Genomic DNA, 25,006 nt, shown 5'->3' with positions numbered 1-25,006 from the left:
CTAAGCACGTAATTACTTCTCACTTACCTTCCGACTACTTTTATAAAAGCAGTACCTAAATGCAGTTCTCTTCTACTTCCACTTCCGACACCATGCAACGGTGTATTTTAGATACCGATCTCTAGAGTTGATTTTATCGAGATGGACGCACGCACTCCTCCAGCCATTGTGAATGCCGGCAGTGGTGCTGCTGATCATGCGATTTTTCGTATCTCATCTTTCTATTTTGCGCAATTGCTTGGCGTCGTAGGCAGAAACGAGCGGTGCTCCATCGCTTCGGCGATTTGTTACGCGAGCGTCACGAGCTTCTTTATCAAGACGCTTGGAAAAAAGGACACTCTTCCGTACCATTTCTTCCGTATTAATTGGTGGAAAGGGGAGCTTAATAAAGCGAAACACGGGGGCGTCAGGCGTTTGCCGATGCTGGCTTACTACGCTCTCGCTCTTTCTCCCTTTTCTCCGCCTTTCTTGGTTCGGGCCTAATGATGGTCGAATATAGACGTAATGCTATTCTTGATATTAATAATTACCGCAATATGTGTTTGAAATTTTTATTGTCGCGGACTGACAGAATAGAAAGGAATACGCTCATCTAAACTACATATTTTTGTATATTTATATAGAAAATATTTTTTCACTGATTTTTTAACTAACTTACAATCTGCAAATGCTCTGTTAAAAAAATGCTGTTTATAATTCAGAATATATAATATACTCTGAACTTCTTCTCTATTTGCCTCTCTGGCTGGAATCCTAAAAAAGGCAAAGAGTCTATTTATATATCTGTAAATTTTTTGTGGTAAATTTGCAGCGCTCTGTCTCCTTGCCCGATTTATACTCGCTGTTTTAACATCATGAAGAAGAAACGTCGCTTCGCGTTCTCCGACCGCATTCAGGGATCCGAGAAGCTATTTGCCGTTGTGTCGCAAAGCATCGACCATTCTTCTTGAATGTACCGTGACTTTCGAAAACGGGTTTTTATCCTGCGAGACGTATTGTCTATGTCTCGCTGGTCCTAACTGATCCTATTTGTTTTATGTCGTTGAGATCGGAGCAATGAAAACGAGATGTTAAAAACATTTGTCAGGATTTATATTGCGACACGATTGAAACGATAATTAAAGAATTAAAAGAGAAATATACTTTTAGGAGGAGAAATCTTTTTAGATTGTATAAAATCTTTTATAATTAAAGAAATATACTATTTCTTTGTTCAAGATGGATTTTGATACAATTCTGTTAAAATTACGATTTCTATCTGGCTAATATCTTTAACTCAACAAGTGAACAAGTATCATGATCAGACATTGTCCATAAACGGAAGGAATATTGCTTGTCGATGGACATAAAACTGTCTATCTGCCGTCGAGATGGAGATATATCCGACATTGACGACGACGTTACATTACATTGAGAAATAGAGGAAATCGGCCGCATGAACGCGTGCACAAGAAGATAGACGCATAGATGAAACAGAGGAATCACGTTTCACGCGAGGCTATCATGCGATATCATTTTCGACTGTGCTCTTCAACCCCTAAAGAATTATTTCAAACAAAAATTGACTCACCAAATTTTCACATAAAATGTTTTATTGTTTATGCTGTAGCAAAATTTTAGTTATTACAATTTAATTATTTTAAGTTGTGTATATTAATCTTTTAACGTATCATTTAAAATGTAATCGATTCAAATTTTCATTTAAGAAAGCCATTAAAAATATTTTGCAGGATTAAATTTGCTATTAGCAATCTTGATGATGTTATCGGCAAAATAATAGCTATAGTAACGACACGTAAGAAATTAAACAAAATTAGCTGAGTAATGAAAATCAATAACACCTATACTGCAAAAATCAATAACGGACAATAAATTAGTATGTATCTGTATACATAGTCATAGTTAGAAATTTTACGCGATAACATGGGATAGCTTTTATCATTTATAAAAATGGTAACGAGATATTTTTGTCCTTTTAACATCGAATTTTTATTTACTTCTAGAATACGTTTAAATTTTGCAATTATTACAGAACGTTCTGCATGTTACATGCAAACATATTATTTAGAGCCGATTAATATGCCGTCTGGATTTAACAACGGACGCAGTCAGTAGTAATGGCAACGACAAAAGTGTTGAATTATAAATTAATAGACGCTCATAAACTTCAGTTAATCACTTCAGTTGTAGCTTAGCCTAAAATTCAACATGATTGATGACGCTTAACGAGAGATATGAGATCTAAAACGAATAGATCTTTCGCATTGCTGACAGGATGAATTTTTCATATATTTTCTGTACATGCCTTTATGAATTTTAATTTTGAATTTATACATATATGCATATCTCTGGTTATCACATGGCCAACAATATAATAGCCAGAGCAACCCAATCAAAAGCTTTGCACTATTCAAATTATATTAAAATATGATTAGTTAAGAATAAGAATTATATAACAGTTTAAATTATAATCACAACTACACTTAAATTATGGAGATGCATATAATAAGAAATACTAATTAGCACGCAGTTTTACGAAAAATTTCACTGCGTTAAATAATTCGTATTTTTATTATAATATTTAATGTGCCGGTCAATTTAATAATTTAAATCTAATAAAAGTTTTTGTATGAAAAGAATAATTGTAGAGTTTTCAGTGAAAGACAAGCTCCTTGACAGTTAGCAGGAGATAAATATTGAAAGAAAATAACGGTAAATTTTATGTAATATCATGTATCAGTGTGGTCCATGTGTTTTCGTCGTAATGTTATCTGTAATATTGCGACGAGCTTATTTGACTATGGCGGAGAGTAGGGCGTGAAGTACGGCGTGTAAATGCAAATACCCATGTAACTTAAGCCGCATTAAAGGGCCAAACTGCGAATAGTAGAACAAGAGATTTGTCCGCGTGAGTCTCACTTGCATCAGACAAAGAGACTCCTGGTTTCTCGTGATTTGCCTTTAGTCAAACGTAGTAGTTAGACAAGCGTGACTAACGTCCAATAGTAGAAACGCGATATAGAATGCCGTAGAGATCGTTACGCATTTATATTAGGGATTATATATTTTCAGATGCAACGTGAAATATTCTGGTAAACAAATTTCATAGATCCGTGATGTCTACAATTTTGTTTATGGGATAGGAACAACCATCTTCATCAATTATACTTTATAATATACAATACATTATATGCATTTTATGCATTAAAAGCTGAAAGCTTGAAATTATTTTAAATATTTAAGAGAAAGTTTTAGTTACATTATCATCTTATATTATATAATAATAAAAATAATTAAAATGTTATATTAGTTATATTTTATATATAACGTACTTTTATTTTATAATAATTATAAAATTTTTACTTTTAGATTGTGAATATCTTTAAATTTATTTTTTAATATATTATACATATATTGATGGAGAATTTTATCAACATATGATGTCGATAAAGAATTTTATCTCTAAACATTATTGTAAATACAAATTAATCGTTAAAAAAACTTTGGTCAGTCCTTTATTGTTTTTTTACGAATTTTTTGTCGCTATAATTCTTTACCGACTGCTTATTAAAAAATTCCATTTCTTAAACAAGCAAAAAGAAATATTGCTTCATTGATACGCTGCAATATCGAGTGTTTCGAGACTTTTAAAATAATCAATTCAATTATTGTAAAATCGTTATTCTACTAGGACTTGTTTTTATACTCTCGACCATGTTATTTATCATATCTTTCTTTTTTTCTTTGCATATTTTGCACCGAGCCGGTATTTTTTTATGGCATTTCTTGAGTAAGAACGATTTATTATTGCTTAAGTTACTTTAACTGAAAGTGATAGAGGTAAATTCAACATAATGCAGTTCGTGACGGATGCCGAGCGAACTGATCAATTTTGATTCGATTAATTGTGACCGACGGTAACAAGCTCGCTAATTAGAGCGTAGTTTATTTGATTTTTCCGATTTCGCTTTGCCAGAAATATCCTCGCAACAACTCTCTCATATATTGATCTTCATATAATTGCAATGTTTGCCTATTTGTTCATTATGTCTACCGAGTATTCGTACTCAAAATTATATTGTTAAGTTTGTCACTATTTTTATATACATTTACTGTATATATATATTTATATATGAAAATATATGTAAAAAAATTAGCAGAGACCTTAATATTACAGAAAGATTTTTTTATATTACATGCAACTTTACATATGCTTTAGAGAATATTTTTTTGCGAAGTTTATTTTTATCAGAAAATAAGAAAAAAGAATTTAATGTCTTGCAAGTAATGTCTTAACTTATAAATGCTTTTATAGTTTATGAACTTCACGCTTCTATGATATGTTGCAGCAAAATTGGACAGAAAATCACGACGATAAATCACGAACAGAATTTGTAACTCTGATATATATATGGGCTATTTTGATTCTCTATATATTTTTCAGTTTTGCTTTTTACAGTTTTACAGTTTACTTTCTGCTACAAGCTTCCTTTTTTGCGAAAAGTCTGCTTACCCGATTTTAAAACAATCGAATCAATCTTGTAGTGTGTCGAAATGGCTGTGTAAAAACTTTCAAGCCGCCTCGATCAATCACTATATTCCCCGATTTTCTAGGGTTCAGAGGTTACTCCTTATCGATCTATTTCTTTGTTCGCCACCTGTTTAAGGTTAACTGAATTTACTTGGAAGTTTGTCAGTGATTTATATATGGCAGATAGCGAAATTTCGGGTAGAAATTTGCAATCTTGCTTAAGAAGATTATGTATAGAGTAATGAGACTTTCTAATGAACGAATACATCATACACGCGCAGAACTCTTGACTGTGCTCCATTTGTAGGAATTGAAAAGCATCGCGTTTTCGCAGAATTCAAACCTCACAGAGCACATATCGATGTTTTATTTATCTTTCACCAATTCAAAATTTAAAAACGTAAGTTTCATCGAAACGCTTTGATCGAAAAATTAGTAATTTGATGGGCAATAATAATTTATAGATAAAATTACTTAATTTTTCTTTTGAAAATATCGAATATTGAATTATAATATGAAATATACTTTTATTATTCTTACTGTTATCTTTATCGTATTTTTATAGTATTTTTAAATAAAAGATCAAATAAGATTATTTATTAAGATGATACCCTTAATTTTAATTACATGTGAAGCTACTTTTCCTTTTTCTTTTTTTTTCTTAGTGTTTGCGATTCCTCTTTTAATGCACAAGTCTAACAAGATTTGACTAGTAACAATATTATAGAAGATGGGTAATGAAGAAACAAACCAACAGTGTGTTGTTGTTTGTCTGAGTTTTTTAAAAATATATACAGTCGATGACATGTCTCTGCGGATGAATGTTCATAGTATGATGAGCTCGAGTGAATTCGCTAAACTCAAAAGCTTGTTGCGACTCAATCCTCCCTGCGGGCTATGGTTTCTAATATACTGGTCAAACAAATTCGCAGAATTCTCTCCGAGTTGAAAAGCTGCAGTCGCTCTCGTGAAACTGGTCCACTGCGTAGAATATAAAAACATGCAAGAAATTCCCGGAATTGTACAAAGCCGGTATACGCATAGCGCATTCGATTACGCATTGTCACCCTATAAAAATCCTATGAAATCGGATTAATTACATCCGTCTCATCAAATAACAGTATAATTACCGTACACTTCGCGATCGATCATCAATAAGTATTCTATTTATCTTTCTTTAAATTATAGAGACTTTTTTTCTAAGCGCTAACAATAAAGCAATTTAAAATAAGAATTGAATTTATTATCAGTTTTTAAGCTCTAGTTGAAAACAGTACACAGATAATAATTCGATATTCAGGCGTAAGTGGAGAGTTCTGCGTACGATCGTGTATTTGTGAGTGACGCGGAAGAAACAAAATTGCGCTGACTGTTGTCGTATTGGGCAGATATATCCGACCATTTCGTTTTACATCGATGCACGCCAACGGTGCTTTTTTTCCGATCCCCTTTCAAGCGAAGCGAGGTACCGTTAGTGCGCGCTAGAATTTATATAAAAAGAGCAATTCCATTATTTTCTCGCACGTTTAACGAGATTCCCCGGAGCGATGCAGCTCCATTATAGTTTGCTTGAATATATATCCCCCTATCCAGGAAGCTTCATCACTCTGTCAAAGCGCTTGCAATCCCAAAAGTGGCGTTATGTTTTATTAACGCAGCATTGTGTCAACGTATCTCGCGAAAACAGCTTGCATTTAAGTTAAATCAATTTATCGACATAACAGTTCCTTCTCTTTCGGTGTTTGTAAAATATATGTGTTTTTCTATACAACAGTAACGTATTAATTTTGATAATGTAAATTATATAAAATTTTGTATTTTATAAATACAATAAATATATTAAAATAAATATGTTATATATATTATAGTAATTTAAATTTCAGTCGAAAGAGTGTTAACCTAATAAAAAAGCAAAATACTTTTAGCAAATTATTATGAATATAGTGAATTAAGAAAAAATGTAAATTAAATCAATCTTAAAAGATGCATCTTTTAGAAACATTTTAAGGTCCTATTCTCTACATATATTACAAGTAAAAAATAATATTTAAAATAATGTTTTCTATATGGAAAATACGGGACAACACTTTAATATTTGATGCGTGTATTTCGTTATTTAATTAATCATTTAAAAAGCTTATAGATTATATGAGATAAAGTGCTATTAGAAAATATGTGCCGACGGCTGCAAAACTTTCAACATGCATGAATGTTTTGAATGTTGTGCAAACAACATAATGCGATTTATGAGACTTTTAACTACGTTGCAATTGGAGAAATGCATTCCGGTTTTTATCCTGGTATTACACGCATTTATCTGCTCCCGGACTAAACGGTATTTATTTATACGCGAAATATGTACATCACGCGGCACTGTTTCGTATGAGATGCGCTTTAACGATTTATCACAAATATGACACGATAATAAATTATTATGTCACTTCCGTAGAATACACCAAATTGTCTCTCTCTATATAGTTATAATTAATGGCAACTCTTGTATTTTCGAGCGAGGGACATCTTCACGCTATAATTATATTAGTGAATTATATTCAATAATTCACTCTCAATCTATTTCTGTTATACTTCTTTTCTAAAAAAAAGGAGCATAAAGCTTATTTCTCTACATTTAATTATTTAACTGCTGCTTAAACTTAATGTATTCATTTTTATATTTGTGTGCAGTATAATAACAATTGTTTTATTTAACAGAAAATGTAGTTTGCTGATTTTTAAGTAGATATTTATTCAATCTGGATAGTTAATAAATTTGACTGAAACTTGATGTGGCACGAGCATGCGAAATTCTTCGTATCATCAAACTCTTTCCGATAGAAACAGAATGGAATGTTCGCTTGGCAGTCTTTCATAACTCTCACTTCGTTCCAGAAGCACTCTCAAAGCAATCGAAAAGTACGCGATTCTACAAAGACGAGTTATCTATCATAACGCTCCATCTTCTCTCCTGCCTTCTTTTACATATTTTTGTGTCAAGGAAATACACGAGGGTGGTCGCATTGTTTCCGACAGAAAAATCAGAATACGAAGAATTGAAATTGAGCTGAGAAAAAGTCGTCTCGAGTCATGTACATGCATTTTTCAAAACGTTGCTACATTAATGTTCCTTTATTCCTCGCGCTCATGTTATTTTATGTTCATGTTTGCCTTGTATTGATTTTCGTATGATCAGTAATATTTTAATCTTATAATTTTATTTATTAAAGAAGTTACAAGTAAAAAGTCACATGTTTGAATTCTGTCAGCTATATTATATAAAATTTTGAAAATTCATCAGGGAGGACAAAAAATTATATACGATGAAATATTATTAAATATACGAACGTATCTAAAGTTTAACAAAAATTCAAAACTTCATTGTAGACTTCTTATTTAAATGAAAATTAGGCTGCCGAAATTGTTAGCAAAAATCAAGAAAATTCCATTACGGGGAGCTAAGTCGCCTTAAATATGACGAACCTTCATGACTGATACTCTTGTACCTCCGCGAAGAAGAATGCTCCAAAGTCACGGGAATGAAAATAAGTCGTCGTACGTATTACGTTTGCGTCGGACGGAGGCGACAAAGAAGAGCGATAACGCGCCGTCGTCGCTTTGATAATTCGCCGAGCAAGCCAAAAGGGTCGAGGCAACGGCAACTTTCCCAATAAATGAGCTTTGAGATCTTTTAGGTACGTCGACGAGAGGGGACAGGTCGGCAAAAAGAGGGCTCTCTTCGCGAGAGAAGGACACAGGGCGCGGTGACGAACTCCGTTTACGGTGGCGATGGCCCGACGCGACGCGACGTAGAAATAGATAGGTGGCCCCGGTTCGGTCGTACGTGGTTGGTCGCGCCTTTGATCGTTTCACGCAAGATCGGTCCTTGGTGGACCGACACACGTACCTGACGGTGGACGTGCACATGTGACGGGCCATGGAACCCGGTCAGACGGGGGCATATATAATGTCATAAGCAGCTGCAACCTGTCCGACAAAAGTTCGTCGGTACGCGACGGAGAACGTGGTATTCCTGGGAGAGGTATTCTGCGGAGGTGCAATTTATTCGATACGTCTTTATCCGTGAGTTCGTGATTTTCGATCCGAACATATTTTCGTAATTAGGAAAATAAACTTTATAATTTTCAAAGTGAAGCGAGTTGGCGTGGAGTTTCTTAATACGATTATATGAAGATTAATGGCGTAGTACGTACGCTAAGTTAGCTACGATAGAAATTTAATATAATTCTACACGAAAAATATTATGTGCATATTATAATGTATATTACAGTTTCTCTCAAATAAAAGCTGCCGAAAGATACTACAGATAGCCCTTATCACATCCATTAAAAGTTGAATGTTATAATTATTTATGCTTAATTTGATTATATCAATATGTCATTATTACGGAGTGAAGCATTTACCAAATTACTTTTTAATCTAAAACATTAAAAATTCTTAGGAACAATCCTTGTTTATTAATGACTAAAATCAGTCATTTTACAATAAGCTATTTTTCAAGAACGTATCTCATTAAAAGAAATCATTTGCTGTTTATGACGTCGTCGTAAACATCGACGATTTAAATCGCACAGATATAGATTAACTTTTTCACAATACTGAAAAGAATAATCGGTATACTACATATAGTGTTAAAATATATTTAGATCCGTCTCTATGGATTTCCGATTCGGGATATTTCCGGATCGGTCATTAATATCGAAAAATATATCATGCCTTTGTCGGGTGTTATTTTGTCGTGGCTGAACGATCGCTTAATTAGGAGCGGCTAATTATTAGCAGCGACGCTTGGCGAATAATGTTCATCATACAAAAGCAATATTCCAGCACGTTACACGTAAATGACTGCTTCAAATTAATTGCACAATTACTAAATAATATGTTATATCGTGAGGTACTACATAACATATTCCGAGAATATTTTGAGAAGTTTTAGTACTATTATTAAATCTCTTTCTCCCCTTTCTCTTTCTAATGTTATTCATTACCATCTAAACATTGCTTACAATTGAATCCATTGTTTCAAGATTTTACTTTTTCTTTTGCAAAACAAATATTAGTGCTTCCAAAAAAGTATTTTTTAATAATAAAATTCTTTCTTTTAATCACACATCTTTAATTAATTTATTTATTAATTTACTTATTAATTAGATCTCTTTATTATATCAAATACGACTAATTAATAAGGATCATTAACATAATATTCATTATCATGAAATAAATGCGAGAATGCATAATGCATTACGTAAAAATAATTGAATACATACAATTATTTTAATAATATAAAATACACTGCGCGAACTACGAGAATATTAATTACAACGTATTGCAATGGAAAATTTTTTTAATGACTTCATTATTTTTATGTAGTTTATCGAAAAAATTGGCGTTCTCGCAGATACAATTCGATAGATAGATTTGTGCTAGAAGGGCCATTGGTGATTGGATGTGATGAGAAATGAGATATTACGTGACTTTAATGTTGTACCGATCGAAGATCAATGGCACTGCGCAGAAAACTCTGAGGTGATCTCTGAGGCGGCAAAATCCCGTCGTTGCGACGTTTCGTCGTCGAGCAGAGGACAGTAGACCCTCAGGCTAGGAGGATAGTTTCCAATTTTTCTTCTCGCGTATGGCAGTGAGGGTAGATTCGCGGGAACGGACGTTGGGTTTTACTTGACAGTTCCGAAATTTACGAGTCTTACGATATATCCTCTCACTTCGCGCACTTCGTTCTTCGAGGGTGATCGAGAGGGCTCGAACGACGACACACAGGTATCCGCCCCGGGAGTTCTCTTCGGCGAGAGATCGTCACAGTTTTCCGTTCTCTCGACCTACCAGCTCTTTGTCAGAACCTTGTCGGAACCTTCTTCGAAAAGTCGCATAAAATCAAGACCCCAACGGCACGCACCGACCCTGCCCCTCGTTTTCGTCCGTCGTTCCTTCGAATATCGCTGATGCCTCAGTAAGTCTCCCCTGGCCTTCTCTCCGGACACTGTCGATCGTTATAATACATCCTATATTTTAGCGTGTTCAGATATTAATAGCCGTCGAGCTTTTATAAGGCTAGATATACGAGATATTGCGCGATATTCTCAGCAAGTTTCGCTTACAATTTGTATTGTACTAGTCAATTTTCTATAAACGAAACTGTGCCGAAGTAAGCCAACATACAGGAGATCGAAGACATTATGCTAGTCTCGCTGAGAAGGTCTGTTCGATTAAACTTTAGAATTACTATTGTAACATCTACTACTGTTACATCTTTCTCGAGTGTACACACAGATTGTATCGAGGAGAATTGTAATGAATATCCTTTTCCGATATCGGTTTCAACTGCAACCGCCGACGGTAACACTCAATGCAAGACCGTTGGAGGTCTACTTCGCGTGGGGTGAATTTCGAATTTAATTAAAATGAGATAGACCGAAAAAAAGAATCGTCATTAACGAATCGGTTTTTACCCTTAATTATTACACGCTCCGATTTCCACGTGTTGCAGGCATATCGTTAGTCCGTCCTTGTAAGGGGAGAGGCCTTCTATTCGCGATTAACCCACTTTCTTAGATACTCGCTACGCGAGAGACACCCTCCTGGTGCTCTCCTTTTCGCACAGACGCATCCGTTGTCTGACAAGGGCGAGAGACGCATCGAATCCCCGGTGTTGTATTACAGAACGGAGCCCCGGTAACTGATGGTGGTGCGTCGTGGAATGCGTGCGCGTCAATCTCTCGCGGCACGGCAAACACGACGGCACATCCGTCGCCCGAAAAGAAAGAAAAAAAAAAAATAACGCGAGAGAGGCGAGAGAAAAAAAAACCGCCACCTTTCACCTCCTCCATCTATGTTCCGTCCGACGAAAAAATGCTGAGCATGAACTACGGGGACCTTGCTATTGATCGCGCCGGGGAACGCTATTTTCGAGGGTTACCACATCCCTGGGCTACATTAATCCCGTCATCTTCACTAATGATTTATCCGAAACGCGCGGGACAACGAGTGATCGACGAGCGCCGTGAGCGTGAGAGCGTCCCCCCCCCCCCCCCCGTTAAAACTATCGACGACAGCCGCGCGATAAGAAATAATCGCTTGCAGCATTTTAAAATCACGCTTTTTTTTTCGCGGGACTCGATAATGGCTTCAATAAGGATCTCGCGCTCTCGTTATTAAAAAGCATGTAAGATAGAATTGTATCGGAGGGCGGAAATTACGTAACTCAAGACAGCACCTGGGAAAATTGACACACGTTATTTATTAAATTTATAATTATATTTGTAATATTATATTTCTCCCTTCAAGCGTGACCTTTGCCCGTTACGTCGCTCGAGTCATTTTTTCCCCGGCGGCACAATTCAGTTGTCAATTGGAAATGTCAAAACATTCGCTCTTTATCCGGGAGAAAAGGCGAACAAACAACAGCCGGATATGAATGGCTTATTCTCAGATTCATCTTATCATCGCTTGATTCTCAACAATCACCGTATTGTGCTGCATTCGTCGTACCTCTCCTCTTTGTTAATCGAATAAATCCAGCCGCCGTAATAAGCGCGCGGCTCGAAATCTCCGAAGGGAACAAGCGCACCTGTAGCGATATGCTTTAATGGATCGTGTCAGGACCGATCCATAAACTTCATGCATATTTACCGCGCGCATCACACTTGACATTAATGGCGGATCAGAATCAATGAAAGAGATAATTTGCCGAAGATACAAGAAGAGTAGTCGGACGTCGGATGTCTTGTTTTAAAAAATCTCCCCGGAAAACATAATTAAATTTGCGGGCTAACTTGAGCTACAGTACGTTTACGACCCGTACTCCGAATTTGCAGCGGGAGGGTGAAATCAGAGCGATTTCCTGGGATATCCCGGATTGAACGGTTCGCGCGCTCGACTGACGCGATGCAATTCCCGGTGCAATTTCGTTTCCTCCTTTGTTTAATACGCCGCGTATACACACATGCTTTGTCGCGTCGCTAAGGTAACCTGAATCGAGCGAGATTACACTATCGCCCCGCTCGCAGCACGCCCGGAACACGCCGCTTCGGCTTTTCGTCGCGTGCGCGTACAAGAAGCCCCGATAGTCGCTGCTGAGAAGCAGCGAGTGCTGTAAACGCTGGATAATAGCGGGGTGAGAGAGAGAGAGAGAGAGAGAGAGAGAGAGAGAGAGAGAGAGCGAAACGTAAAGGAAGGAGGGAGACGTCGTCAGCACGTGCACGCGGCAAAATGTCCACGAGTGTTTTTTACATTTTTATAAGGGAAACTCGGCTCGCTCGCTCGCTCTTTCTTTCTGAAGATTTTCTCGTTTCCTCTCGCCTCTTCGATGCTACAACGGAAATTACGGCCGGTACCAAGTACCCGCGGACACGTGCACAGCCATTGTTACGAAACCATTACCTTTTTTTCTCATTGCTCCTTTTGAGCTTGCATCAGCTAGGAGTTCACTGATGCGTGATTTACGTCAAGTTAAAAGAATATGTCGGTTAAAAAAGAAATCTGCTCGGGGCGAGTTTCCATCAAGAAAAAAAGGAAACCGTCGAGTGTGTGACATTTTGAGAGTCGATGTAATAAAATGGGAAAAACTATAAATTGTCGAAAACCAAAGATATAAAGTAAGAAAATCAATTTTCTGCGCAAACACTGCAATTCCTCGTATAAATTTCTGCGCCATTATTAGAGATATAATGCTGACTTTTCCGCGCGGTGTTCAACACGAAACACCTGTTATTCAACGACTTACTCGAAACGCGCCTCTCTCGTCTCGTTAGTCGAGTGTGATGGTTAGCGAATGACGTGCTAAATGAGATCGCCATCCGCTTATGTAAACCCCTTGCTCGGCACGCAAAAGACAGATCCGCTTTAAGAAGAAAGGGAAGCACGGTTCTCTCTCTTTTTCGCTTACCTTGCCTGTCCTTAGAAACTCGCAATTCCGTCGCCGGTGGGTATGTTGTGAGTTTATTACGTTTCACGGGTCTCTCCATGAGAAAGACAAAGGCTCGAAGGTGCCCGCCTCGAATTTCCCGTCCCGTGTTAATCCGGTGGTACGCATTATTCGTAATACTACACCGGGCGAGATTGGAAGCCGTTTGAGGGATCGTTACAGTTTACAAGATTCTTTCCCGGTGGCGTTACAACAGCGTGAAAATGACGTAGACGCAAATTGATTCATTAAATGAAAACGATTGACATCGCAAATGTTCGAAAATAGTAGATTTATGTTGCACTTTAAAATTATACATAATGTACATAATTAATTAACATAACACTTTTACATTTTTATGTCAAATGTATTAAATGCGACTTAATCCCTTATGGGCTGATTTATAATTCAGCCTATATTTAATTTTAAACGAATCCATTTTAAGATTTTATCACATCGGACAAATAACCCCGATCGATGTGTAATGTTACACAATCGATAAAAGTACGTCTAGCTTAACTCTTTCTGTTGGCTACGTTCAACAGAAAAAGCAGCTTTGCAACTGTTGTAAAATTCTTTAACACGATTGGTTCTTGCCCTTAGTTTCTGTCGGATTTAAATGCATAAACCAATCATATAAAAGCATTTTATAACGGTTGCAAAGCTGCTTTTTCTGCTGAACGCAGCTAATGTTTCATCTTTGTAACGAGGTTCTTTTAAACGAGCTTTGTTGTATTATCAAGTATCTCTCGTAAATTTCCTCCATACTGTTTATGTTTCATTTATATTTGCGGCCTACATTTCGTTTATGCTTAGCACTTAATAAACAAGAGTTTTTAATTAATTTTCAGTAGCATTTTCACGAGCAAATATTACATCTTAATATTAACATGTGTTCTATAACTAGAAATATCTAATTATAAAGTATTAAATATGTTATGTTAGTATCATAACGATTTTTTCATTTTCGACTTTTTTATTTTAATTTTAATGGTAGGTTTTTATATAAATCTCATAGATACACACAATCCATCTATTTATCTTTTAACTCAAATGTCAAGCTACCATTAATTTTCGAGTTTTTCATCAACTGATAGTAAATGAATGGCTTCACAAACTGTTCTACTAGAGAACAGTTAAGTAACAAAATCTTATCGTTCATTTAAAGTCAAATGCACTTTTTCTTGTAAAGTTTTAGCTCAAGTTTTAGTTACCAATGCCTTTAATATTAAATATTACAAAAGTTGTTTTTCTTCAAACTTGTAGCCAAAGTAAAATTTATATTCGTCAAAAAATTTATCATGAAATATTCCTTGTATATATTTATTCGTTTTTATCTTTTTGTTTATATATATGAATTAGTACATAAATTAATCAAATTTTTTGTATATAAAAATTGACAAAAATTTTTCCTAATTTTTAATATTCCTAATTAATAATACTTATAATATCGATTATATTTACCTAATTATTTTTTGATTTACTTATTACTTTTTGAAAGTTTAAATATTTTAATAATAACAATAAACCTGTTCGTTATAATTAAACAATGTTGATGCGACAGTAAATCCATAAAAATAAACATAAATAAATTATATCACGTGCGATATTTGAACTTCGACTTTTTATATCAAATTATTGTTAAATGTCACTGAGCAAAGTTTCTCTTTGTTGATATCTGTTGGCAAAAAATTCATAAGATATTATATCAAAACATTTATTAAATCATTAATTTTCTTTATTCATGCATTTCTTTTAAAATTAATAAATCTAATGAAATTTTGTAGCATTTTATGTAATTTTTTCTAGTAAAAATACGAATTATTTGAAAAAAGTCGCGGATAATCTGTCAGATAAAGTTATACGTCATTATTTTTCAACGTACTTCTCCGTAATAATTTCAAATACGTTCATAATTTAGATGTAATTAAGTATATGTTAGGTTTCCAAATGCACTCAAATTAAACGTTACCTTAGGCAATGATAATTAATCCAATGTGCTGTATGTGCCATAATAGTTCACAAAATTAACTTGAAATACAAAAAATTGTAAAAAAATTCCAATCTCTTTGACACATAATTGTGATTTTTTTAATATTAATATAAATTCAAGTTTTAATATAAAGATTTTTGACAAGAAAATTCAAGACAACTTTCCTGACTTATTTATCTTTATTTATTAAATTTTATTTAATTTATTAATTTTTTATCTCAATTATTAAAATGCGTTGTTATGTAAATTAAACAAAGTGACATAAATGTATAATAGGAAAGTTTTACATTACGCAGTAATTATCATATAGAAGCTCAGATATTGAAAACGTTACAGCATCGTTCGTTCAATATGTAAACATGTCGTAATAATCAGGAGCTCTATTAAATGTAATGCGCTAAGTTAAATAGTGATATTTAATATTGATAATATCCTTAGTATTCGCGCCAGTTACATATGGTTACACGTGGAAGATACGAAAATAAAATTGTATAGATAATAATTAAACAGTTTAATGCGAGGTCATTACTACAACTGAATAATATTAAATAATAAATACATTTATGTGTAATTGTCTCTGTGCATTTTCCATGTGAAATACTAAAATATTAATATCAAATAAATACATATATCTCTGAAATGCTGATAAAACAAAGATATTAACGAACCTGGTCTTATTGACTCTTGTATCGCTCGTTGAAATTGGTTAGAATATCACACCTCTTCTTAGTTTTGGTATCGAATATCACAAACTTAAACTTTTATTATATTTAATCAATTTAATTTCACATAAGTAAGTAACGTATCAACTGGAAAGATCTTAACTTCAAAGCATTATTAAAAAAAAAAAAAATCACCTAATGTACAATAAAATGTGAATTATTTGTTGCTCAATATTTAAATTAGCATTATTCGATATTTGTTATTTTCGCTAAAATTACATCTCTTTCGTGACTTTAATGTCTCATTCGATTATAGAATGTAATTGGTATTCTGAAATGCTCAGTGGGATTACTTCCCAATTTCTTGCGATCATTGAAGAGACAGCCGATTCTATGTTACGATGCTTGTGAAATCATGGCCCGTCCCTCGGTTTTATTACGTTCCTGAAATATTTGACTCGAGTCCCGCGAGAGTTAAGAGGCAAGAGGTTCTTAAGGCGGCAGCGTGAGAATTCTTAGCACGAAATCGCGACAGGGTGGCGTAGATTTGCCAGAAGCAGTTACGAGCTTGTTTGCGAGTTCGACCGAGGCCTAACGCTCTCTAACACGTGATGATGGATCCCGCCGCCAAGGGAGGGAGGATGCCTCTAGCACTGATTCAAAGATACGGACATGGTGAAACCGGGTCAGGAGTCCTCGACAAGACCTCTCTATAGACGTAATTCCTCCTTTCGATGCACGACAGCGGAGACGAAAGTTTGGCGGCCGATTTCGTACGTCGACGACGTCTTGTCAAAGCTTTAATCGAGAGAGCGAATTTGCCTAGCATCATACGATAATGCTTTGAAAAACGTCGAGGATGAACTTCAAACTAGAAACTTTACAGAGAGAGCGCATCTCTCGAGCGATACTGATTAGGCAATACAAAATTTCGATTTGATATTGCATGTAAAACGAGTTTTTTTAATATGGAAACGACACGTTTTTCTAATACCGATTAAGATTGAACATTACAACAATAATTATTTTGATTATGGCTACAGTTAATTTAGCTATAACATTATTTAACTTGGATTAATGTAATCTTTATTTTATCTTTTTATTTACTCGTTGGAATAATTAAATAATGCATATTTAATACGCGTATCAAAGAGGGTATAAAAAAAAATCTAGATTTTGTAATCTATCTTACACATCTCTTATTAACGCCTCATACGCTTATATTTCGATTATGCTCGTCTCTTGAGAAAGTTTAGTAGCTGGCCGGTGCTCGACTTCTCGAAAAAGAGTGTTAGGCAAAGCTCTCTGTTAAAGGGTCGAGTGGATCTCGACCGTGCCTGAAGGCTTCTTAAACGCTCGATAACTATTTTTCGCGTGGTCGGACGATTGTTAGAAGCGCGTTTGAAATGTATTTTCTGTAGAAATGCAATTCGCAGAGTCGAACGTTTAGCCTGTTTTACAGCTCCGCGCCCTCGGTTCTAATTGAACATGAGTAAAAAAAATGAGAGGGGGAAGGGGAAGAGGGAAGAGTGAAAAGAGAAACGAAATTGAAAGAAGGAAATTTTTCAAATCAATGAATGAACTGCTGCTCTTATAGAGTTACTCAATCACGAGAGAGAGAGAGAGAGAGAGAGAGAGAGAGATAGAATGCAGACGACAGCGGAGAAAAGTACAGCCATATTTTATTTACGGAGAGCATATTTCTGTGGCTGAGAACAGCGTGTTTAGAACAACACGGGTGGAATAAACGCGACACGCGACAAGTGGTGTGTGCGCGGGATATAATAACGGCCCCTATAAAATATACCGCGAAGTTGTCGCCGGCATATCCGTCGTCTATTCTCGTGCACGGCAGTTGGGGTATCAGGCCTCTTTATCTCGTCGCGGCCGGGAGAGAAGAAACGCGGCGCGACAGTTGCCTTATTATTTATTACTACATAAAGGCTGCATATACGGCGACAAGCGCGGTGCATTTCACCTCGGATAGAAAATTTTATATCCAGATGCAGGAAGATAGAGAAAGAGTTCTTTTTCCGCGATAAGTTTCTCTGGAGGAAGCGTATTCTTTTTCTAAATCCGCGGGCTAAATTTTTATAGAGATTTGGACGTTTTATATTTAAATTTTCTCTTCTTTATCTTGTTTTTACTTCTTTCGTTTTATATTATCCTCTAACTAATTCGACGTTTAATTATTTTTTAATAGAAGAAAATTTATATAATTTTGCGACATCTTTTTATCTGCCAACTTCGAACAGCTGCAACGTAAGATTCATTGCAGGCTTCAGCGGAGACGTGGTTATGTAAATTACATCGACTAAACTGCCATGTGCTACTAACTGCGAATTGTTCGATCACCATTAAATAATCGACATGATAGCTCGCAATTCGTCGCTTCTGGCACATCAATTCGTTTTCTCTCGTACGACCGATCGCAAAAATGTTATTTCCACGATTTTCGTCGCTTTTCTCCAAATGTACGCTTGCCTCGATTAAAGCGAAGTATTTGTTCACGTATCGATAAAGTTTGCGCGTGTTTGACGTACGACTCAAGGAAAAAACGAAAGTTCTTATTTTCTGAACTAGATAAAAGGGGCAAGTTGGTAAATGTTTAGATAAAACAATCTACTTGTAAAAGAAATTGGTACTCGCGTTTTTTTTTTTTCAATTAATTTGTGTTTATAAAAATTACTTTGCTGATTTTATGAGGATGATTAGTTATAAAGACTATTTCTCTTATAAAGTAAAACTTTTTTATAAAGATTTACATAAATTAATATAAATCATCTATGATCACGTAATTCAATTGAATGTTAAGTAATCAATGTTTTAAAAGATTGTCAGATATATAGACATTTTTATTACTAAATTCACAGTTTATTTAAAGCTTCGTATGTCAAGTTGATTTACTTTCGAGATGAAATAGGATAGGTTTAAACTAGCGCATTCGACAAGCATAAATGTGAGTCAAAGATCTTGCTCGAAACGCGAACGGATGGATTCGCTTTCAACAAGTGGTTCGGGCCATTAGTCACACTGAAAGCTCGCGAATATCGATATAGCCTGCATTCCACTGAGAAGAAAACGCGTCGTTTGAACGACGAGTAATTGTCATTGTTTCTTACAATCAAGGAAACAATTTATATACATTTTGATAAAGAAATTAAATATTTCGATTATTAAGACAATTGGATTATATGAAAGAAAGATCTAATTAGAATTTAAAAAATTTTCAATCTAATTCTGTTATCTGATATTTGTTTGCTTGGTATTTAATTTGCGTATAAATATTAAGCACAAATAATAATCCAGAAGTATTGCTGCCCCGGCATTGAAACAACCGTAGCTTTTTAGCGTTTTTCCCTGGTGCTTAAAGAAATTATATCCAACAAATCTCGACTGTTATATACAGTAATCTCGAAATATATTGCGGGATTCCTTTGAAAAATGTTTGCACATTTCCGACAATACCATTTTTGGAGGGTAAAAAAGAGAAGAATGTATTCGCTGATTCTCGCCCATCTTCTCGCTGATTGCAAAACGATGGGAATCATGATTACTGAAAACTATTTTATAGCCGGAAAACGCTTCGAACCGCGACAAGATCTACAAACGTAGGCTTTAACGAAAGATATTGATCGACCGCACGTGCAACTCGTACTCGAGTTTAATTATTTTCGCGCGCACGCGAGTCGCACAACTTCCTGTTCGTTTACGGGAGCCGCGATGTCAATAGCGCGGGCGCCGTCAACCTTCGTGGTTGAAAGCCATTAATTTTAAAGCCACGCTGGAATGCTTATCGGACGAGCAAGCCGCCGTGGGAAGGAGAGTTGGACAAGTATGAAACGGACAGACCGGTAGCGGCATTCACGTTCACGATGCGAACGAACGGTTCGGTTTAGAAGCAGTTGCACAATTGTCGGAAAACGAAGTAGCGATTCCGTTAATAATAGACGCGGAGCTATACTACTCAATCTTTTCATGCCGTCTGGCTAACTGAAATTATTGTTGCAGAGATACGCTCACACACCAAGCAAAGTATATTTTAGGAATTTTTTTTTTTTCCAAAATGATAATCATTGACAGGTTTTTAACGTGAAAGGGACAATTTTGCTGAAATATTTGGAAATAATTATGCTGAATTAAAAATTCATATTGCACGTTTGAATTGGTTGCTAGAGTCAAAACGTTTTGTAGCGATATCATTATGCTTGAGCGTCCGACATAATTACTTGATGGTTCAATATGAAATTATTTTTCTAAATTTCTGATCCGTATTTAGCTAAAAATTTAGATACTACAGTAAAATTCTTTTTCTGAACGAACGTTGATACAACTCGTCTGCTCCATTGAACATTACGCCTTTAGTCCGAAATAAAATACAATAAGGCGACACCTATTCATCAAGCCTGATGAAAATGACACAGTCGCGAGCAATTTTCTAAATTGAAGTCTTTGAACGACAGTTTCTCTGCATATGTGCATATCCTATGCACATCCGCGTTACGATCTGTCGCATCTTGATTCGTGATCAACGATGCGTGAGTGATCGTCGTGAGCATTGTACGTAGAATTTTTCTCTGCAATCCAATCGAAGTCAAAAAATTCACACGCGAATCGACAGACGCCAATTTCGTTGCGCGTAGATGCGTGCGATTAAAATTTTATCTATATCGAAGACACTGACTTATGATCTATGTTTCAGATATGCAAAAAAATGTATCGTACTTTCTTGTAGTATTGTCCAAGAGAAAACAATTGTAAGGACGGAATTCATAGATCGAGCTTAAGTTCAAGAATTGTCTTAAGTCTAGCTTCGAGCAGACTTGAGACTTACTTAACCAATGAAATAGCAAGCATTGACGTTTCAAGATCGTGCTTAAGATGGGTCTTGAATAAGATCGGTCTATGAATTCCGTTCTAAGAGTGTTCAACAAGCTCCATTACACAGTCCATTACACAAAAAAACGGCGTAATTGTCGTTGCAAATTTGTATTCGGTGACGACAAATTCGAATCAGATGGCTTAAAAGATAACTGTGTAAAAAGATAAGTACAAAATAGAAATAAAACGACAAATTATGAATAAAACGTTGTTTTAAGAATTAAAAAATATGAACTCTTGAAAGAATTAATTGTAACTTTGCTAACTCTTAAAGTGAGTTATTAGTTGTTAAGTTATTAGTTTATGCTCATAAATATTTATCCATATCAACAATTATGTTGAACACGATTACTAAATTCGAATTTTCTTGATAAAATTCAACTAATTAATAAAAATATATTTATAAATCTCTTCAGATATTTAAGTAATATAATTTTGTAAACTTAAAAATTTTATTTTCTTAGTTATCTTGAAGTTTACCTTTGAAATGCAGAATATTCCGTGTGCAGGAAACTGATTCTGTAACTGAAAAAAATAAATTGGTAGAACAAAAGTAGAAAAGTCCTATTACATTTATCTTAAATTTGTTTAGACGTGTAAGATCTTATCATTTTACGATTATTCGTCACTTGTAATTTAGGAAGCAAATAAAAGGGCATTTTTTTTTGTTTTTTTTTACTATGTAACATTTTATTCAATTATCGTGCAGATCAATTATCGTAGAAGAAAGACACTGAATATAATTCACTGAATATAAGAATAAAGAAGTAGAGGAAGATGTTATATGAGATCTGGATTACACGGTAGGATTATATCTGGGTTAAGTTTGTCAAGCCGGACTGGTCGTAAAAATGTCGGAAGGAAGCGGCTTTCTTATAAGTCCTTGAAGAGCTTAACTCGTGGATCACACACAAGTGGAGAAAAAAAAACCGTTTTGCGATTTGCTAGCAAAACAATGTGCTGCTTTATATCCCCGAGAATGGACAATGGCGATCGCGCAGGTTGATTTTCGTGAGTGGGTACTTCGAGAACCCGTCTTGGACAAACCGAGCGTGAAACGTCGCTCTTCAGACGAATTGCACGAGAACAAGGTTGAACGCTGTCGTTGTCAGATACTATTATCATGAAACAAATTCTTCCTATGGGAACCATTTTTATTCGTGTATCTAGAAATTTATTACTTTTTATCAATCTTGAAAATAACGCGCTTCGTGAATTGTGCTTTATTAATTTAAAAGAGATTTTTTTCAATATTTAATATTGATTGGGTATTATTTTTACAATTTCCTCTAACATAGAACATTAAATGTAGCAATAAAACGTTAAAGTAAAATTTTAATTAAACGTTTAAATGGAATGTGTATCGAAATCAGTTGTGTCAATTGGTTTTGTGAAAACCGATTTTCAAAAAGAGCAGCTTTTTATTAACGGTTTATAACTAGAATATTACACGCGCGCGCTATTTATCTTTTTTTACTTTTTGAAAATAAGTTGCAATAATAATTACATAAATAACCATCTTACAAATTGTGTACCACGGATAACACAAGACAATTATTTCGTAAAATAAAACGCTTGATCTTTCATATAAGATTTTATAATTGCATGTACCGTTTGTAAACGTTAAGTCAGAGATGTGCGTAAGAGTTTGGTAAATCAATAGGTTACATAAGAAAAAAACTCATCAAGTATATGACATAAACTGTAATTATGAGCAATCATAGCGGTTAATGAAAATGTCTTGCACGAGTAATCTGAAATTTCACGACAGTCTTAAGCGAGGTGAGAAACTCATTTTGAATCGCTCGCCAGGCGAGATCTTATAATTGCGTCTCGACAATTCAATCTAAATTAGCAGACGTCATAAACATTCCGGGAATCGTTACTGGCGGCTTTGCGTTTGCCACGGAAATGAGATAAAAACTTTTTCATTGATAAAAAAAGAAAACAGCTCACAATCTGATAATGATATAATTGCTATGATATTCTCCTATTTCATGGAATAAATTTTGTTAAAATACTGCCATATTAGAATCAGATACGATATTGCTCCTTATAAATAACGTAAATATGTTTCGAGTAAAAAGCATGTATTTTTGGTAGATAAACTTGCAGGCTTGGACGCATCAATGTACAATTATTAAATATTCGTATTTCTGCGATCATAATACAGAAACGCATATTTTTTGTGTAAAAATTAATTTAAAAAATAGCATTGTGCCTAACATAATATAGACACAATATACTATAATTCATTTTATAAATGAAATGTTATATTAAATATATTTTCTATAAAGAAATAGAAGTATAATTTTACATTGTACATAATAATATATATAATGTAAAATTATACTTTTAAAACGCGATAAATGTAAATAATCGTATGCATAATTCCCGCTCTCCGCTGTACGTGTGTCGTAATTCTATCGTGCATACTCGTGAATGCCATCGATTAATCAACGATAATGTTCAATTAACGCCACACCCTCGTTTCCTCGCCACGGTTTTCTCACATCGATTAGTATGGCAGCCCTGCCTATCAAGTTAGCAGAGCGTTAACCTTGCATCTCGCTTAAATTACGCTTTTATTGACACGTTCTCGCTGTTAACGCGGAAAACATGTGACACGCTTGATCACTATTACCAACGAGCGGAGAATGGGCGCTTCTCCATGTTACGCGCGCGTAAATGTAAACTCTGGTATTTAATGGTAGTTAATGTGGCGTGCAGAGGTGATCTTATCTTAAATTATTACGTGCTTGTCACATCGCCAATCTTAATCCGCCTCAGATTACGGGACACTGTTGGATTATCTCGCGTTTACAATTAAACAATTATAGTAAGACTGTATCTTTGGAGAGTTTTCTCTTTTTTTCCTCTCTGTATCGTCGTACTTTATTAAGCAAATGGGAATTAGCAAATTTTCACTGTTTATCTTTTAAAGGCAACTACATAAAAATACCTCGCATTTTCGAGAGTACCATTTCAATTAACCAATAGTGAGAACTTCATTACATCGTTTGTTAGAGACGGATTCTATTATGCTTTCATACTTGACATGGAAACAGTGGACGTAAATCAATAAGCTTCGTTTATATATGCGATTACCAGTGCTATTCTCTTTCACACTCGAGCGTAGCGCATCTCTTTGATTAAAAAAAAAGAAAGGAATCCTAACAATTAACCGATAAATAATAAACGACGAAACTCGATTCGGGCACTCGTCAGCAGCTTTTTTTTTCCGCCCTCCACAGAGGAGAGGGTTAAAAGGCCCTATTGATTTTCTCTTGTGGTTCGCTGTTGCCAAGTTCGCCCTATAAGTTCGCATCGCATCGCGCGCGAGTTTTCCGTCATTGTGTATCGCACGGCTGACCGACATGTATCACATGGAGGAGCGAAACAGAGAGAAAGAGGATCGTAAATAGGGGAGAAAGCTTTCGCGATGACCATCGAAGGAGGAACGGAATTGCACGCGACATAACGAAGAGACACTTAATGGGGTAGGTGGTAGGTGTGGCATTCGACCGGTATTTCTCGGCTCGGTGGCCGGGTAATTATGTCCTCGACGACGCGAGGCACGCGCGGCTCTGTATGGTGAACGAGCTGGTAATACGAAAATTTAATGGGCCCGAGATTACACCCGAATGCGTCGTCTGGCTTATCATCCGTGGTTTCGCGGCGCGCGTGCTTTCGGTCAATCTCCAAGACCTCCTTCGCGGTCTTGCTCACTCGATCGAGATCCTACTTAATCACCGAGGTCAGGTGGTGTCGGCTTGCTTGTACTGTCCGTTTGCTTAATATGTAATTCGAGGTGGACCAATCCCGCTGATTGCGCTGATGAACATTCGAGCCGAGTGATTGAATTTCACGATCCTCCGACTTCAAAATGCATCGCGAAACTTTGATGTATGAGTTAATTACACAAATATTCTAAGAGAAAGGGTGTATAAGGATATTCAATCAAATTTTCTTATATAAATATGAAAAGCGATTTAAGAAAAAGTTAT

General features: G+C 35.4%; 1 protein-coding gene across 13 annotated transcripts in view; it reads right to left on the bottom strand.

Annotated features, from left to right (window-relative positions):
* The window catches only part of LOC105838296 (GTP-binding protein Di-Ras2), a 68,989-nt gene that overhangs the window by 26,450 nt on the left and 17,533 nt on the right, over positions 1-25,006 (bottom strand). For 9 of the 13 annotated variants that reach the window (XM_012683755.3, XM_036289761.1, XM_036289765.1 and 6 more), the window contains exon 2: positions 21,480-21,524. The exons of the other annotated variants lie outside the window; for them this stretch is intronic. The gene's annotated coding sequence lies outside the window, so the exon portion shown is untranslated. The remainder of the gene's footprint in view (positions 1-21,479; positions 21,525-25,006) is intronic. 13 annotated transcript variants of the gene reach the window in all.

This window comes from Monomorium pharaonis, chromosome 7 (assembly GCF_013373865.1).
Source record: "Monomorium pharaonis isolate MP-MQ-018 chromosome 7, ASM1337386v2, whole genome shotgun sequence".
Taxonomy (NCBI): Eukaryota; Metazoa; Arthropoda; class Insecta; order Hymenoptera; family Formicidae; genus Monomorium; species Monomorium pharaonis.
This window is presented reverse-complemented; position numbering and strand designations above follow the sequence as displayed.